This window comes from Capra hircus, chromosome 12, assembly GCF_001704415.2.
Source record: "Capra hircus breed San Clemente chromosome 12, ASM170441v1, whole genome shotgun sequence".
Lineage (NCBI taxonomy): Eukaryota > Metazoa > Chordata > Mammalia > Artiodactyla > Bovidae > Capra > Capra hircus.
Genome location: NC_030819.1, coordinates 67,429,542 through 67,448,944, shown reverse-complemented (window position 1 = coordinate 67,448,944; position 19,403 = coordinate 67,429,542). Strand labels below are relative to the sequence as shown.

At 44.6% G+C, this 19,403-nt stretch overlaps 1 protein-coding gene and 1 pseudogene across 4 annotated transcripts in view; both read right to left on the bottom strand.

Annotated features, from left to right (window-relative positions):
• RCBTB1 (RCC1 and BTB domain containing protein 1) overlaps window positions 1-8,732 on the bottom strand; it is a 52,472-nt gene extending 43,740 nt beyond the window's left edge. For all 3 annotated transcript variants that reach the window (XM_018056738.1, XM_018056737.1, XM_018056739.1), the window contains exon 1: window positions 8,633-8,732. The gene's annotated coding sequence lies outside the window, so the exon portion shown is untranslated. The remainder of the gene's footprint in view (window positions 1-8,632) is intronic.
• On the bottom strand, window positions 17,804-18,609 carry LOC102187058 (annotated as a pseudogene). The gene has a single exon (XR_001296353.2). The product of XR_001296353.2 is annotated as a proteasome subunit beta type-6 pseudogene (transcript).

The window sequence follows — 19,403 nt, the reverse complement described above, 5'->3', positions numbered from 1 at the left end:
ACCCCCGAACTCTACTCAGATGTATTTGGCACAAAAGAGACTGATGTCACCGATGGGACTTCACCCCCACAACCCGTCTTCTGCTCACCCGAAAGCTTGCTAAGGAAAGGAGAGTCTAAGAGTGAGACACCAGCAGAACTGGGCAGCTCCCAGACTCTGACTCCCCTGGCTGGTGTCATCCTCCGGGCATGAAGTGAGATTGCATCACTCTTTATCACGGAAGCTGACATCCTCACAGGAAACAGGAAGGACTCTGAGCATTGGAACAATCCGTCTAAAATGGCCTATGTGTTCCGCACCATACCAGCCATAGCCAGGTTTAGACGACATCCAGAAACAGTCATGGCAAATATGAAACATGATTTTTTTGAAACATCTTTAGAGCACTTATATATAAACTGAAGATCCCTAGTAAAGGTTTCTCTCTTTTCATAAACTGGATGGGTGATGATTTTAATTGTCAGTTTAGTTGCTAGGCCATCTTAAAAAAGGGATTTATTTATAGTTAATGAGCTATTGATAAAGTCTACGATGTCTTACAAGAAAGCACTACCAAAAAAAGAAAAAAAAGAAAGCACTACCATTTGATAATGTCAACAAAATGATAATATATATTCATTCTTCTGACCCCACATACCAATAATGCTGGGGAAAAGCATAAAGCGATACAATTATGACCCCTGTCTCTGAGAAACTTTAGGACTAACAGAAAGTCAACCCTAGTAAGTAGAAAGCTAAAATGCAAATACAAGTGGAATAACTAAGTAAGCAATGAGACAAACACGGCAACACAGGCCAGGTGATACCTGTAAATGGAAAAAAATTTATGTGCACAGCAGTTACAACTATATAAAAATTACATCTCCCAGAAACCGGTTATATGAAGTTCCAGAAGTCAAATTCTCTCCAGCGTATGACAATATGAAAGCATTTCCTCAGTGGAGCTCATCCAGGTTTCCTGCAGGAACAAGCATTTCTTTATAGCCTCCTTTTGTCACCCGTGTAAGTTCCCATTTGAACACAAAAGATTTAGAGCGTGGCCATCTTTCCCTATTTTGGAGTACATTATATTTCAATTCTAGAAGACTTTCAAACAGGAATTCTAGGGCTCGGCGTAAACTTTTCTGAAGCACAATTTTATAACTTGTGTCTTGTATCTATGCTACAACACAAGCAATTCAAAAAACCTCTGAAGTTACAGAAGAGCCGCATGTTACTCTTACTATTTTCTTCCACACCTATCCTGATGAGCTTTTTGAGACCCAGCAGATGCTACAACACTGATCTCGACACCAAATGTATTTCCCAGGTCCAGACAAGCCTCCAGAGAATGAGCTCAAAAATCTTTTAAATACAAAAACACTTTTGTTATGTAATTATTTTATACTGTTAGGTTAATCATGTTTCCATCATGGCTTGCAATTGTAATTATCTTTTATTTTTTTGTCTGGCTATTAATTGATGAAAACTGATAAATATCTTTTCTGTGAAAAAAAAAGTTACTTAAAATCATTTAATATACATAAGAAACGTTAATAATTACCTTTCCCAGGTGCCTTGATCCTGGGAAAGAAAGGGCACTGGCTAAAAAATTCAAGTCAAATTAACAAGAAATTAAAAACAATTATAAAATAATAAATTGGTATTCTTTTTTACTACTTCACCCTTTAAAAAAATACACTTTAAAACTGTCTCATCTATTCTGATATAAATCTTGCAAAGTAGCAAAGTTTCAGAGACTGGCTGAGACACAGATGCTGAAACAGCTGGAGCAACTGCCGTTCACTTCTCTTTTCTGCAGTATTACTGTATGGCAAGAATGAAAATTGGAGAGAGAAATGGCAACCTACTCCAGTATCCTTGGCTGGGAAAACCCATGGACAGAGGAGCCTGGTAGCTTACAGTCCATGGGGTCTCCAAGAGTCGGACACAACTAAGCGACTCTCACTCACTCAAGAATGAAAGAGTAAGAAAGAATGCCCCAAATACTTGATAAATTCCACAAAGACTATGGGACCCTAAGAATGAAGTGTTCTCCAAAGGAGTTTCTGCCATCCCTCATCAAGACTCCTCTGTGCGAGGGACAAGGTAACCCTCCTACCTTCATTGAAGGGCCACATGACTGCTCTCTTGCAATTTCCTAACACATACTGCGATTCCCTTTGGCCTCATCAGCTTCATTCAAGTCCATTACTCATTGAAGAAGACAACTGTTACTTCTCACCCAACAGGTTACCTGATTTGAAGTTCAATGTGCAATAATGGCCTCAGAAAGCGATTCTTAAGCTTCATCCTCCAAGAGGCTGCATTCATGTCATTGCACAGAAGCTTGAGGCAATCAATTCTAGGACACCTGGGAATCTGACAGCCCATTCACTGTAAGTGAAGAAATCATTTTACAGAAGCCACATGCTCAGGTTAGCAAAGCAAACCACCCAAGTGTACACAGCACTAGCAACAAAAGAGGAAAACTTCAGGGTTGTGAAGTTATGCTGCTTTTACGACATACTTTTATTTTCAAAAGGAAACAGAAAAGAAATCTCCATGACTACAAATAATTTTTTTCTACGCTTCTATTCTTTGTTGCATCAAGCATGCAGATTTAGCAAAATAGGCCACGTAAAAATAGACAAGTGAATAGTGAAAGAAATGGATGGGTCCAAGTTCAAATCTATCTCTGGTGTCATGAACCTCTCCTCCTGGGACATCTCTAAAATGATTTCACCTACTACTCTCCACTGCATGAAGAGTATCCCTGTGCCCTGTGATGGCCTAAAGCCAAACTACAATTCCAGCAATGGATGGGCAGAAACACACTCTATTCACTCTGTAAGTGTTTACTGGATGTCCTCTAGGTAAACAAGACACAGAGCCAATCTCGCCCCCAGCAGAACTTCATGGAATTGGGGTGGCAGGGGGGGCGGTTTCGAGGCACAGAAATAGATGCTAACCACAGCGTGGCCACACTTGCTGCAAAAAGCTTGTTGCTATTCAGTCAACCCCATGGACTGCAGCATGCCAGGCTTCCCTGTCCTTCACCATCTCCCAGAGCTCGCTTGAACTAATATCCATCGAGTTGGTGATGCCATCCAACCATCTCATCCTCTGTCATCCCCTTCTCCTCCTGACCTCAATCTTTCCAGGCATCAGTGTCTTTTCCAATGAGTCGGCTCTTCGCATAGGGTGGCCGAAAAGCTTAGTTTATCCAAAAGGCAACAAGTAACTACCAAAGGAACTTAAGCACAGAAGTGGCATGATCAGATGTGTGTCTGTGAAGGCAACTTCGACAGAATGCAGAGACTAGATGGGGATGACGAAGGAGACACACCCAGGGCCTAAGGTGGCTGCGGTAACCAGGGAAGAAAGAATGGACGTCTATGCCAGCTAAACAGAAGTGGAGAAAACCACCCAGAGACAAATTTAAAAGCATTCTGTAACTGACTGAACGGGAGGAGGAGGCGACACAAGGGAAAGGGAGAGCCAAGGCTCACACTCAGACGCTCGGCTCAGGCAGTGAGGGATCCTTAACAACCACTCATGGTGGGAGAGAACACAGCAAGTTTCAGGGGGAGATGAGGAATTCTACTCTGGGCATTTTAGCTACCTGTGGGATATCAAAGTGGGTATGTAGAATAGACAGATTTATAAATCTGAAGATCAAGAAAGAGAGCTGTACAGATATGTACCCAAATGTATGACCAAATCACTGTGCCGTACACCTGAAGCTAACACTGCAAATCAACTCTAGTTCAAAAAATAACAATAATAATTTTAAAAAGCAAGAGATCTGTATTGGAGACTTGGAAATCTGGCATGAGATCACTCAGGAAAAAGCGTGTGGAGTAAGAAGAGAAGAGGGTCTTGGAAAAAACTCAAAGGAACTCCAACAGGAAAGGGACAAGCAGGGCTTCATGACAGAGGCGGGAGGAAGAGGCAGCACAGGAAGAAAACCAAGAGGAGAGTGTCACAGGAGCCTAGGGACGCAAGAGGCAGTGTCTGGGTCAAATGCTGCTGAGAGACCAGACAAAGTGAGGACTGAGAAAGGTCTGTTGGGTTTACCAAAAATTACTGGCAACTGTAAGAAGCCTCAGGGAGGCATGGGTGAATAAGGCCAGGTTGCAATGGTTTGAGAGCGTGTAAAAGGTAAAGGACAGACCTGATGAAAAGGAATTTACAAGGCTGGAGGTAATTTCCTTCTTTATTGTCCTCTCTTGGCTACTGAGAGTCTGCATTTTTCAGTTCCACCAGCAACATAGGGGGTTCCAGTTTCTCCATCTTATTGTCTGTCTTTGCATTATAATCACCCTAGTGGGTGTGAGGTAGTATCTCACTGTGGGTTTGACTTGCATCTGAGAGCATTCTCTTTCATAAATTCTCCCTGTGAACGAAGAGGGAAGGCTTTCGGCTGAGAGTAAGAGGGGAGGTAGCAACAAAAGATGGAGCGAACCAATAAAAAATAAGGGTAGGACCTCCCTGGAGGTCCAGTGCTTAAGACCTCACCTTCCAATGCAGGGGGTGCAGGTTTGATCCCTGGCCAGGGACCTAAGATCCCACATGCCTCATGGCCAAAAAACCAAAACATAAAACAGAATCAATACTGTAACAAATTCAATAAAGACTTAAAAAAAAAAAAAAAAAGGTCTACATCAAAAAAATAAAAAATAAAAAAAAGAGGTGGGGGGAGACTGAAGTAGCCACCAGGAAGGATGGGAAAGACCACTGATCAGGGAAACCTAAAAAGATGTTATACGGAGTCCACCAGAGGCGGAGACTATCAGTCTATAAAAGCACTCACCTGATCTCCAATGAGATTTTCTTCTCCAGAAAAGAGGGTTTTTTGGATTTTTTTTTTTTAACTGAACCAGAATTAGAATGAAAAGCTGCTCAGATGATTTTTTTTTCATTTAAAGACAACAAGGGTACTTCCCTGGTGGTCCAGTGGCTAAGACTTCCCAATCCCAGGGCAGAGGGCTGGGGTTCCATCCCTGGTCAGGGGACTATTAACAGATTCCATGTGCCACACAACTAAGATCCTGTATGCCGAGACTAAGAACTTGCATGGCCAAATAAATAAATAATTATTTTAAAAGGCAGTAAGAACTGCCCCTGAAAAATCCATCAGTGGATTTTTGAAGTCCTATATCATATTCATTAGAAATGACAGCTTGCATACAATTCACTCTCCTTGACCCTTGAAAGCAAAGCACTTCCCAGACTTGTGTTCCCTGCAGCAGATCTTACATCTGCACTTAGGACTACAATCATGAGGATGCTACGTTCATCAAGTGGCAAACTTCAAGGAACACCACACATCCAACACCTCAACAATGGGCAATTCCTCTAAAACATGTGAGACACTGCTATCACCAAGTGTTAACTTAAGACTGATCATATATACAAATAATAACCAATTACACAAAAGAAACTGTCTTTTGACTTAACCATCATCTAGGAGAGTACAAGATATAGCCAGCCAGGTGCTATGCGGTGCCTAGTGGCTCAGTTGTGTCCGACTCTTTTTGACCCCATGGACTATAGCCCACCGGGCTCCTCTGTCCATGGGAATTCTCCAGGCAAGAATACTGGAGTGGGTAGCCTATCCCTTCTCCAGGGGATCTTTCCAACCCAGAAATTCAACCAGGTCTCCTGCACTGCAGGGGGATTCTTTACCAGCTGAGCAACCAGGGAAGCCCAGACATAGCCATAGCCTTCATTAAACTGTACTTAATTCAACTAGTGCATCCCTATGTAATATGAAATAAAGATGTAATTAATTGAGAGACTTATCTTTAAAGCATGCCCCTGGGTATGTTGACCACAGTCTTGTGCTCATGGATCCCATCTTGGGACAGCTTTATACGCAAACCGGATTCATACCCAGGGTTTCACTGCACAAGGTGCTACACTGTATCAGTTATCTGTTGCTGAGTAACGTGCCACCCCAAAACTCGGTGGCTTAAAACAACAGCAATTTGTTATTTCACTCAATGCTGTGTTTTAAGTGGGCTCAGCTGGGATCACAGGCACTGGGCGCTTAAGCAGGGTTGAAACGGGCCAGGCCTTGTTCACATAAACCTTCTCAGGTGGTCTTTCTCCACCTAGTCTAGCTCAAGCCTCTATACCAGCTGTTGGCCCCCAAGAGAGGAAATGCTCAAGCTGCCAGGCTCTTAAGGACTATGTCCAGAACTGACTCACAGCACTTCCACCACATTTACTGGTCAAAGTGAGTGATGTGGAAAGCCTAGGTTCAGAGGGAGCAGAAACAGACTCCATCTCTTGAGGGGAGGAGGGGCGATAATGGAGGGATGGGATAAATTGCTGGCAGTCACCTCTGGAACACTCTTCCACAGCTGTAGACAGTATTACTGAACATTTTCAAGATACCACTTGAATTCAGGATTGAAGCATTAGAGAGGGTACAGACTTTATCTATTTCCAAAACTCAAACTTTTTCTTAAGCATCAAAAAGAATATTGGGGCAAAAATATTCTTTTTTCCCCCTTGGGATGCTAAGCTCACAAAAGCTATGGAATCTTCTCTTCTGGGACTGTGGGATGGAGACAGACCATCAGACTTCAGGAATGGTCCAAGTATAATCTTCCCTAGATGCGATTCATCATTTTCTGAAGTCATTTCACAACTTACAATATATTACGTATGCAGGGGTACAATCTCATTTTTAAAAAACATATCTATACTAAATATATATATAAAGAGAGGTCTCCCCAGCTATTTTAACTCTTTCTATCCAAACTCAAGAATCAAATAGATTTGGCTAAGTACTTCAATACTCAAACTTGCTACTGGCTCTTCTAGGCTCAGGAATGGACTAAATTTGAGTATCACAGTACCTTTTACAATATGAAATCTCACTATCTGAACAGAGCAATCCAGTATACCTGTTTTTAAAAAGAACTTATAAGGGGATCTATGTATACATAGAGCTGATTCACTTTGCTGTATGGTAGAAACTGACACCACATTGTAAAGCAACTAGACTTCAAAAAAAGTTTGTTTTTTTTTTTAAAGGACTTACACCCAAAATATTGTCCTCTTTAGATGATATAAATTACAGGTGATGTACATTCTTCCTTAATGTCTGCCTGCACTCGACATTCCTTGAGGGTCCAAACCTTGTTTTCCACGCCTGTCTTACTGTTCAATGCAGGACACACAGAAGGAACAGCGTCATAATGATAATAAAGGTCTTTCACATCCCTTCTGTTTCATTTTCCCCACTCTGACTTTCAGATAAAGGAAGACACAGTCTTGGACTTCCCAGCTTGAGCTGCTGAGTATTAAGATGAAGCCAAGCTTCTGCTGGACAGAGAACACAGAGCGAACTCTTTAAACAATTTTAAAGAAATTTTTTTTTTAAGCCGCAAACTTGATAGCACTGATCTTTATAGCTACCTGCTTTCTGAAGTTCTCAGAACTTGATCGTTTGGATCACATAAAAATCACTGCAGAAGAAATCTCTTTAAAGATGAATACCCTTCCTCTTCAACAGAAATGCCGGGGAGGGTAGGAAAAAAGGACTAGTCTAGAAGTATTAATAAATGGACTGGTATTTGCACAATGGATTAAAAGATATCCATACCACAGATTAACTGCCATATTAACAGACTCTAAATATACCTATTCAACCCTGAAGGCAGTCCAAAGAGGTGAAATTCACCAGTGCTCACTACAAATAGATACTTGAAAAAATTTAAAGCACATCACACACTGTTGTCAGGTTCAAATCATTTTCCCCATTCCTTTCAGCATTATATACCTCGATACTCTCATGTGCTAGCCCACAACACACACAAGCTTCAGAAACTCAGTTTTTGCCTCCAAGAGCTATAATCCTCCCTCCAAAAAGACTAAGCCAAAACCAAATAAGACTATGAATCTGGGTTTTCTTAAATGTTATGAAACTGCTTTATAAAACTGTAATCCTCAGATGCAGAGTTCTGCAGCAGATGATTTCGGAGTGTCTCACGTGCAAATAAACATAAAAAGTCACTTACAAGAGCAGAATAGAGCGTGCCTAGACGGTCATCTTAAATAAAGCAGGCAGCTTAACCGACGCAGGACTAGAGAAATGTCTTTTCACTCGGTTCATCGCACTCCTGGACCAAAGTCCCTATTAAATAAAACCCCTTTGGTGGACTCCGTGTTGCGGAGGAAAGGGAGACGGTGCAGAGTATGGCGACCTACTGAGGCTTAGGAACAGATGCGAAGATCTTGGCAAGGGCCGAGGGAGGACGGGGAGAGTCGGCGGAGAGGTCTCCTCTCGCGCAGACCAGCGCCCAGAGCCGTGCCAGACTTCAGCTCCGAGCAAAACGTCGTCTCCGCAGCTCCCGAAAGAGAGGGAGCCGGGAAAACTTTCCAGAGCTTCTCCCCCACCCCGTCCCTCCTCCTCCTCGGATGAAACGCTAGCAGAGGCGCTAACGGCGCGGCGCCGGCCGCCCCATCACCCGCCTGGCCGCAGCGCCAGATGGACCGGGGGCCTGGGGACCCAGGCCGGGGGGAGCGCGCAGGAGGAACGCGGCGCGCCGGCCGGGCCCGCTGGGAAGGCGGAGCGAGGGGAAGGGGCCTCCGCGCGCTCGGGCCCGCGCCCAGCCTCCCCGCCCCGCCGGGGTACCTGGGAGGCCAGCCGCGGCCGCGCGCCGTCCCGCCAGGCCCAGCCGCCGGGACCTCTGAGGCGTCGGGGCCCGAGAACCTCCGGCGAGTGGCGGGCGAAGGGGCGGAGCTGGAGGGGGCGCCGGGGGCCGGGCCGCCGGGTCACGCGGCCCCGGCCGCCTCACGTGACGCCGCCGCCCGCCGGCCTGGGAGCCCCGAGGCTCTCGGCCCGGGCCAGCGGGCGCGGGGCTTCCCGAGAAGCCGTGTGGAGCCCCCAGGCTCTGCGGAGAGTCCCGGTTGCTCGGTGACTGCCGGCACTCGCAGCGGCTTTGTCCTGCCTTTCTGCTCCCGCCGTCCCCGCTCTGGATGATTGCCCGTAGGGAGGGGGCCATCCAGCCATCCGAAAGGGACCTAGGATGGACATATTCGGCTGGAAACCCTTCTCCCGGCCCCAAAGCGCGCCTGCCCACGGGGGCATTACTTAGGGGTTGCTGCCAGGGGCAAAAGGCCAGAGCTGTCTATCCCCCGCACCCCCCAAGCTCCAGGCATCCGTCTCTCATTTAATCTACCGGTGGACAAGCGCCTAAGGCCCAGGAATAGAGAAAGTGACCCCTGCACCAAGATCAGAAGGAAGCAGGGAGGGAGGTACAGGGCCCCGGTAATGGAAGGAAGGCAGAGGTACCTCGGATGCAGGCTGTCAGGATGGGAAGGGACCTAAGACGGCAAATGACCCTTTATTTGTTTATTTTTGTTATAAATGAAAACAACAACAACAACACTGAGGCCGAGAGTGGGTATGCGACCTGCTGCTCCATCCAGCCTGTCATCCGTTGTGACCACGTCTGTGGTTTGTGTGCGCGCGTGCATGCTCAGTAGTTCAGACTGTCCGAATCTTTGTGACCCCATGGACTGTAGCCCCCACCCCACCCCCGCCAAGTCTATGGAGTTTTCCAGGCAAGAATACTGGAGTGGGTTGCCATTTCCTTCTCCAGGGACTCTTCCCCACCCAGGTATCCGAAACTTGTATCTCCTACATTGGCCGGCGGATTCTTTACCACTGAGCCACCTGGGAAAGCATGGAGACTGCAGTCACCTTTATAAAGTACTGCGCAGCTCTGGGGAAACTCTCTGGCTCCACAATATAAAGTCCCAACTGCTTGGCAAACAATTTTGTTCAAACTTACTTTTCCCGTTTAAATAGGAAAACATACCATTTTTTAAGCATCACCAAACAGCTCAGCTAATCTACTAAAAGATGCCTACTTTTCCTCATCTTCCAGCGCTAACTGAACACAACTCCATGCTCTGGCTGCAGAGAATTCCTGCTTCCCTTGACTGCTCAGTTTTCTTTGGATTACTTACTTTTCCCCCCAAGTTGCTTTACTCCTCTTTGTTCATTCTTTGGCCTCAGTCTGAGATGCCCTGAATGCCCTCTCCTCCCATAAAGAAAACCAGAGCCCAACAGTAGTTAAAGAAGTAAAAACAGATTCTGATCACAAGCTATTGCCACAAGGGAATTGAGTCCAGTTTTATAGTGAGGTTTGTTTTCCCCTTTGCAGTAGTTGCTGAATAAAGTCTTGTTCTTACTGCCTTAACCACTGTCAAGTTCTTGTTATCTTTAACAACCCATATCAGTACATATCAGTCTCCTACTCATCTTTCAAAATCCAGGTCAAAACCCACTCTTGTCTTCCTACCCTGCATCCTCCACCTGATGAAACAGCAACTGAAGTTCATGCAGAGGTGTCAGCTGCAGTTTCCAGGACAGTGTCCCTATTCTCATACGTAAACCTCACAGTACTCAGAAAGGTTCCATTCAATTCTGGTAAGAAGTAAATTCTCTATCCCTATCTTCTTTCCTAAATTATAAACTCTTTTAAAACAAGACTTCTGGGCTTATTTTGATGCCCTCAGTATCCCCTGAGTGATGATCAGTGTGGTAGATCCTCAATACCTGAGTGAAGGTTTATACAAAGACCCTCAATCTGCACTGAATGAAGTGGCTTGACCCCAAGGTAGCAGACACTCAGTGAGTGTTCTAAAAGAGGTCTACTTTTCTCAAAGACACCGAAGTCAGTTTCTCCTGTAAAACGTGTTTGAGGAAAAAATGGGAGTTTGGGGTCTGAGTCATCAATACTTCCTGAGCACTCACTGCTTATCATGGGCCAGATGCTGTGCTTCCAGAATCTTGGAGAATGAAAAGTTTAGTAAGACATGCTTGTGGGTTTCAAGGAAGGTGTAGTTTGGTTATTCCAGTCCAAGATGAAAGTGTGATACAGAGTGCTAAATGAACACAAATGAGGCACCAAGAATTAGACATGGGGTTAAGAAAAAAGTTTGACCAAATTCAGGTGGACAAGAAGTAGTTAGATGAAGAAGGGAAGGAAAGCCCTTCCAGAAGAGAGAGCAATGTGTTCAAAGATAGGGACGCCTCTGAAACAGTGTTATTTACTTAGGAAAAGTGAGTCACCCTGCATAGCTGGACTCGATGACCTTGTTTACACCTGGAACAAAGGATACCTAATTAGGTTAACATTAAGGTACTTGAAAGAATCAGATATTTATTAGGACTATTTATTGGATTGAGTAAGTTTCCATCAGACAAACTACAGTCTTTTCACCTAAAATCGGCCTGCGCTCTGTGCTGGGTGATTTCTTTTTTTCCAGCTCCAAAAGCTCTCTGTAACTGTTTCTAAAAACAGCAAAATTACTTGTTCCAAAGGAGATTATCTTAGGGCCCTCTAAATTTGCCTGCAGGGCAAAAGAACTCCATTCACTAGTAGTTGTTTAAGGAAGAAACTGGGCGCTTATCTCCAGAGGTGGGGGCAGGGGGGATACCCCATCCGGGTGTTCGTGCTAATACAGCACTATGCTGATAAGAAGTGTCTGTCAGTAAACTAATGAAATATAGGTAATGTAAGGTTTAAGGTGGGATGGGACATAGGAGAGCCATTCTAAGCACTCTCGGAGGTTGTAGAATTTCGTTTCAAAAGTCAATCTCTCTGTAAATGGGAGCTCCGAACATCATCTTTTGTTTACGCCCTTCCCTGCCCTGTACTCCTCTACTCCGAGTCTCATTTGGGTCAGGCGTGGGTCAGCCAAACCAGCCCCACTTCCTTCAGCTGGGCTATCTAATGCTTGACTGAATGCACCTCTTACACAATTTTCTTGGCCAAGGAAGTCTTCTAAAGGTTCCCTAGGCAGACACGCGTCTTTCACAGGTCACTGGGAAGTTCTCGATATTCAGCAAGCAAAAGTAAAAGGGATTTCACTTACTCCCTTAAACACTTGAATATTATTTCTCCTGAGAGAAGGAAAACAGCTGGGAGCACTCAGATTATCTCTGCCTTTTCTTCTCTGCCCCTCTCTCTTCTCGTGGTTAGTCAAGATTCAGAGAAATAAACCAGAGAACCACCAACTCTTATAATGGTTAACTAGGGAACATTTAGGTCACTATATAAGATTGCTTACCTGTTTATGTAATACACAGTCAGGAAATCTGTCTGGCATTCTCAAAAACAACATCATTGTTTATGAGACTTGAGATGACATAATTTCTAGGATTGTGCAAATGTAATAAAACGTAGCATTTATCTAGAGGGAGATTCTTCAATGAGCTTAACCAAGCAGGTGAATGTGATCAGTGACAACAAGCTCTACAACCTCAGTCCTTAGTGATCAAACTGCCTTGGGGATAATTTCTGCTCTTACAGTTGGGATGAAAAAACATGGCGTAAAATGGGGAGAAAAGCTTGAGAGGAGTGGTAATGGAGACGTGGAAAAGAATTTTAATTCCCTTTCACCCTCACCCCAGGAACTAGACGATTTCCCTGTGATCCTCACGCAAACACATTAAATAAACAAATAAGCACCTTAGCCCTGGCCGAAGGAGATGGCTCCCCTGATTCATATCTTCCCCTGTGCTGAAGCAGATGCTTTGCTGAACAGGTGGCATAAAAAGATAAAACCTGCTTCACTCCCTGGACCAGCCATGAGACCAGGCGTGAGACTGCTGCTCTCCTGGTGTCAACACCACTCCCACGCAAGATCACCATATACAAGTGATCCAACACTCTCTGTTTAGAATTGCTTCCTTGTCCCTGGTCAGATGAAGTGAAGTGAAGTGAAGTCTCTCAGTCATGTCTGACTCTTTGCTACCCCATGGACTGTAACCCACCAGGCTCCTCCATCCATGGAATTTTCTAGGCAAGAGTATTGGAGTGGGTTGCCATTGCCTTCTCCAGGGATCTTCCCAACCCAGGGATTGAACCTGGGTCTCCTGCATTGCAGGTAGACCCTTTACTGTCTGAGCCACCAGGGAATCCCTTGGTCAGATGAAAGAGCTTCTTAAATATGAAATCCAATGCAGGAACCACTTTATAGCCAAGGAGGTGGACCAGTGGGCACATGGGCATGGAATCCAGTGGACCTATCCCATGGTATGGCACCCAGAAGAGACTGGCCTGGTAAACAATAGAACAGCCGGTTGAAAGCTTGGCTGAATTGCCATCTTGGAGATGACACCCTGTGAGGACAAGTTGCTACCCCCTCCAGGATGCAAAATGCTCTAAATCAATCACCATTATATGGTGCTGTTATCCTCAATAGGAAACCTGGAAATGAGAGCCAGTGTGTGGAAGCAGGAGTGTCCCTATTTACCATCAATTCTGGTGACCCACGTGGGAATTTCTGCTTTCTCATCCTCACAACTATAACCACAGGTTTGAAGGTCTTGGTTCCCAGAGGGGGAACATTTCTACCAGGGAACACAGCAAGAGTCTTCATTGATCTTTAAGCTACCCCACCGCTCAGGCGCTTGGGGCCCCTGTGTCAGGGACCAGCAGGCAACAGTAAGGTCCTGGTGAGGGTAACTGACTTATCACCAAGAGGCAATGGAGCTAGTGCTCAGCTGTTACAGTGCGCTGTGCTGTGCTTAGTTGCTCAGTCCTGTCCGACTCTGCAACCCATGGACTGCATCCCGCCAGGCTTCTCTGTCCATGGGGATTCTCCAGGCCAGAATACTGGAGCGGGTAGCCTTTCCCTTCTTCAGGGGATCTTTCCAACCCAGGGATCGAACCCAGGTGTCCTACATTGCGGGCAGATTGTTAACTGTTTGAGCCACCAGGGAAGCCCATGGAGTCAAGAAAACCCGTATTGGGGCACCAGAGAATCAACTTGAACTTCTCTTAGTACTGTCCTGGGCAATTGTGATAACAAATGGACAAGAGCAGTGGGTACAGCCTGAGAAGGGCGTGATAAACAGTAACTGGAACTCATGAGTTTTGAGAATCTGAGTCCCTCCATTGGGTAAGTCACCTAAACCTTCAGAGGTGATAATTGACAGTGAGGAGGGAGATAATAAAGATAAAAAACTACAGACCTTTTCAAATTAAGACTAAGCGAATTTTCCACTGACAGACTCTTGCAAAAAGAAGAAAAATAAACCGAGGAGGAAGGATTTGAATACAGGAATCAATAATGAGTAAAGAAATTAGTAGATTACATTGGTAAATCTAAGTAAACAATGCTTGTAGAACATTATTAATTTTTAGAGGATAAAACACACTAGGATATTACATAGCAATCAAATTGAAGATGAAAGGCAAATTCAGAATTAAATATTCTAAGTTCCTTATGATGTATATACAATGTTAAATTCACCTATAACTTTTAAAATTTTTAAGGAAAACATCTTAAGCAAATATGAAGAAAAGAAAAAATGACCAACCCCCGCTCCCACAAAAAAACAAAATAAGTTTAACTGATTCAGTTCAGTTCAGTTCAGTTCAGTTGTCAGTCGTGTCCGACTCTTTGCAACCCCATGAATCACAGCACGACAGGCCTCCCTGTCCATCACCAACTCCCGGAGTTCACTCAGATTCACGTCCATCAAGTCAGTGATGCCACCCAGCCATCTCATCCTCTGTCGTCCCCTTCTCCTCCTGCCCCCAATCCCTCCCAGCATCAGAGTCTTTTCTAATGAGTCAACTCTTTGCATGAGGTGGCCAAAGTACTGGAGTTTCAGCTTTGGCATCATTCCTTCCAAAGAAATCCCAGGGCTGATCTCCTTCAGAATGGACTGGTTGGATCTCCTTGCAGTCCAAGGGGCTCTCAAGAGTCTTCTCCAACACCACAGTTCAAAAGCATCGATTCTTCAGCGCTCAGCCTTCTTCACAGTCCAACTCTCACATCCACACATGACCACTGGAAAAATCATAGCCTTGACTAAACGGACCTTGGTTGGCAAAGTAATGTCTCTGCTTTTCAATATGCTATCTAGGTTGGTCATAACTTTTCTTCCAAGGAGTAAGTGTCTTTTAATTTCATGGCTGAAGTCACTATCTGCAGTGATTTTGGAGCCCCAAAAAATAAAGTCTGACACTGTTTCCACTGTTTCCCCATCTATTTGCCATGAACTGATGGGACCAGATGCCATGAGCTTCATTTTCTAAATGTTGAGCTTTAAGCCAACTTTTTCACTCTCCACTTTCACTTTCATCAAGAGGCTTTTTAGTTCCTCTTCAGTTTCTGCCACAAGGGTGATGTCATCTGCATATCTGAGTTTATTGATATTTCTCCCGGCAATCTTGATTCCAGCATCCGCTTCATCTAGCCCAGCATTTCTCATGGTTAAAGAGATCAATGCAAAGAAATAGAGGAAAACAACAGAATGGGAAAGACTAGAGATCTCTTCAAGAAAATTAGAGACACCAAGGGAACATTTCATGCAAAGATGGGCTCAATAAAGGACAGAAATGGTATGGACCTAACAGAAGCAGAAGATATTAAGAAGAGGTGGCAAGAATACACAGAAGAACTGTACAAAAAAGATCTTCATGACCAAGATAATCACGATGGTGTGATCACTCACCTAGAGCCAGACATCCTGGAATGTGAAGTCAAGTGGGCCTTAGAAAGCATCACTACAAACAAAGCTAGTGGAGGTGATGGAATTCCAGTTGAGCTATTTCAAATCCTGAAAGATGATGCTGTCAAAGTGCTGCACTCAATATGCCAACAAATTTGGAAAACTCAGCAGTGGCCACAAGACTGGAAAAGGTCAGTTTTCATTCCAATCCCAAAGAAAGGCAATGCCAAAGAATGCTCAAACTACCACACAATTGCACTCATCTCACACGCTAGTAAAGTAATGCTCAAAATTCTCCAAGCCAGGCTTCAGCAATACGTGAACCATGAACTTCCTGATGTTCAAGCTGGTTTTAGAAAAGGCAAAGGAACCAGAGATCAAATTGCCAACATCCGCTGGATCATCGAAAAAGCAAAGAGTTCTAGAAAACCATCTATTTCTGCATTATTGACTATGCCAAAGCCTTTGACTGTGTGGATCACAATAAACTGGAAAATTCTGAAAGAGATGGGAACACAGGACCACCTGACCTGCCTCTTGAGAAACCTCTATGCAGGTCAGGAAGCAACAGTTAGAACTGGACATGGAACAACAGACTGGTTCCAAATAAAAAAAGGAGTACATCAAGGCTGCATATTGTCACCCTGCTTATTTAACCTATATGCAGAGTTTAACTGGTAGTATATATAAAATCATCCTTGTTTCAAAATGGAAAATCAGGCATCACTGTATTCTTTATAAATTTCCTCTAGCCAAAACCACTGACCATAAAATACCCACATCTACCACTATTGTCCCCCAATGATGAGTTAGTGCTCAGTTGTTGTTCTTCATTCTTATAAAACTCCATGAAAGATATATACGAAAATGTTGGGGAGCGGTACTTCCCTAGTGGTCCGGTGGTTAAGACTCTGTGCTCCCAATGCAGGGGGCACATGTTCCATCCCTGGTTCAGGAACTAAGATCCCACACACTGCACAGTGGCCAAAAGAAAAACAAAATGCTAGAAGGAATCTCATATACTACTTGGGGCTTTTTTTTTTTTTTTTTTTTTTTACTGGTGAGTCAAGTGTGAATAACTATTTGCACAATACTCTTTTCTGGTTGCAATACAAAATAATAAAAAAAAGAAAAACACAGTCTCTCTTACCAGGTAGTTTATAGTCTAATTAGGGAGAAGCAAGCTATATAAACCCACCTGAAAAAAAACTCCACTGTGGTGGTGGAGGTTCAGTCAGTAAATCGTGTCTGACTTTGTGTGACCCCATGGATTGTGACTGCAGCCATGAAATTAAAAGACACTTACTCCTTGGAAGAAAAGTTATGACCAACCTAGATAGCATATTGAAAAGCAGAGACATTACTTTGCCGACTAAGGTCCGTCTAGTCAAGGCTATGGTTTTTCCTGTGGTCATGTATGCATGTGAGCGTTGGACTGTGAAGAAAGCTGAGCACCGAAGAATTGATGCTTTTGAATTGTGGTGTTGGAGAAGACTCTTGAGAGTCCCTTGGACTGCAAGGAGATCCAACCAGTCCATTCTGAAGGAGATCAGCCCTGGGATTTCTTTGGAGGGAATGATGCTAAAGCTGAAACTCCAGTACTTTGGCCACCTCATGCAAAGAATTGACTCATTAGAAAAGACTCTGATGCTGGGAGGGATTGGGGGCAGGAGGAGAAGGGGATGACAGAGGATGAGATGGATCGATGGACATGAGTCTGAGTGAACTCCAGGAGTTGGTGATGGACAGGGAGGCCTGGCATGCTGCAATTCATGGGGTCACAAAGAGTCGGACACAACTGAGTGACTGAACTGAACTGAGGCTTCTCTGTCCATAGGATTTCCCAGGCAAGAGTACTGGAATGGGTTGCCATTTCTTCCCCAGGGGATCTCCTAACCCAGGGATGAAACCCATGTTTTCAGCATTGGCAGGTGGATTCTTTACCGACTGGGCCACCAGAGATGCCCAACCCTACTGTTCAGTTCAGTCGCTCAGTCGTGTCTGACTCTTTGCAACCCCATGGACTGCAGTACGCCAGGCCTCCCTGTCCATCGCCAACTCCTGGAGTTCAGTCAAACTCATGTCCATTGAGTCGGTGATGCCATCCTACTGTAGAAGACAGCAAAGGTGAAGAGGCTTGGATTGTATAAATGTTACAGTTCAGTGTAACTAGGATCATTTCCAACCAGGATGTCTTGGAAATCTTTGACTGAATATGTGACATTTGATCTGGATAGATAGCATTTCATTAGAGAAAACTGGGAATAGGCATGATCAAAAGCATTAAAATATCACAAAGCGTTGGAGCTAAGAAAAGATTTTTTTTTTTTCTCACTGATGAACTTTTATTGAATTTTGAATGGGGTATGTATGGGGTGTCTCATTATATCTTAGGATCTCAGGATTCAGAGAGGTGGTAAAGTGGCAATGGTGAATTTGGGAATCTGGTCTCCCAGAAGTACCTGCCACTCTACCCCTGGTTCTGCAATGGCTGCCAGGCGGATCACCCCTCCACTAGAGCCATCCCGCTCCATTGCCAAAGCGAGAGCATTGGCAGTGAACTGCAGGCGTTCTTCCTTGGTCATGCCTTCCTGGTAGGTAGCATCCACATAGCCATAGATATAGGAGCTCCCAGAGCCCCGGATGGCAAAGGGCTGGCGTACCATCATACCCCCCAAGGGCACCGAGTACACCTGTCCCCCTTCTTGGGGGTCCCAGCCGGCAATGATGATTCCTGCCATCAGGTCTTCTCGGTATCGGCAACACATCTCCTTAAAGAGACTGGCCGCTGTGTGCACCAGCGGAGGCTCATTCAGCTCAATGCTGTGGAAACCAAGCTGATAAGTGACCACATCAGCTACTGCTTGGGTATCAGCTGCTGAGCCTGAGCAGCAGCAGAAAATACGGTCGTGAATAGGGGTCAGCTTGTCAGTCACTCGATTGGCAATGTACGACCCAGTGGTTGTTCTGGAGTCGGCTCCTAGAACCACGCCCCCATCAAATTGTACGGCCATGATAGTGGTCCCTGTGGAAACTTCCCGGTTCTCCCAGTCGGGGGCAATAGCCTCAGGCCCCCAAGCTGGTGCCGGCCTGGTTCCCCAAGCTGCTACTAGGGTGGCCGCCATCTTCCTCGAGCAAGAAAAGATATTTTCCAGAAGAATCTTTCCCTTCCTCCCTCCTCTGAATCCACTTGGTCTATATGATTAAGAGTCATGATATTAATAATATCTAATATTAATTAATTTATTAATTAATAAAACAAATAAATAAAATTAATTAATAAAAGTAGGAAGTCAAGAAACATCTGGAGTAACAGGCAACTTTGGCCTTGGAGTACTGAAGGAAGCAGGGGAAAGGCTAATAGCATCCTGCCAAGAGAACCCACTAGTCATAGCAAATACCCTCTTCCAACAACACAAGAGAAGACTCCATACATGGACATCACCAGATGGTCGACACTGAAATCAGATTGATTATATTCTTTGCAGCCAACGATGGAGAAGATTTATACAGTCAGCAAAAACAAGACTGGGAGCTGACTGTGGCTCAGATCATGAACTCCTTATTGCCAAATTCAGACTGAAATTGAAGTGGAGAAAACCACTAGATCATTCAGGTATGACCTAAATCAAATCCCTTATGACTATACAGTGGAAGTGAGAAATAGATTTAAGGGACTAGATCTGATAGACAGAGTGCCTGATAAACTATGGATGGAGGTACATGACATTGTATAGGAGACAGGAATCAAGACCATCCCCAAGAAAAAGAAATGCAAAAAACCCAAATGGCTATCTGAGGAGGGCTTACAAATAGTTGTGAAAAGCTACCCATTTGAATGCAGGGTTCCAAAGAATAGCAAGGAGAGATAAGAAAGCCTTCCTCAGCAATCAATACAAAGACATAAAGGAAATCATAGAGGAAA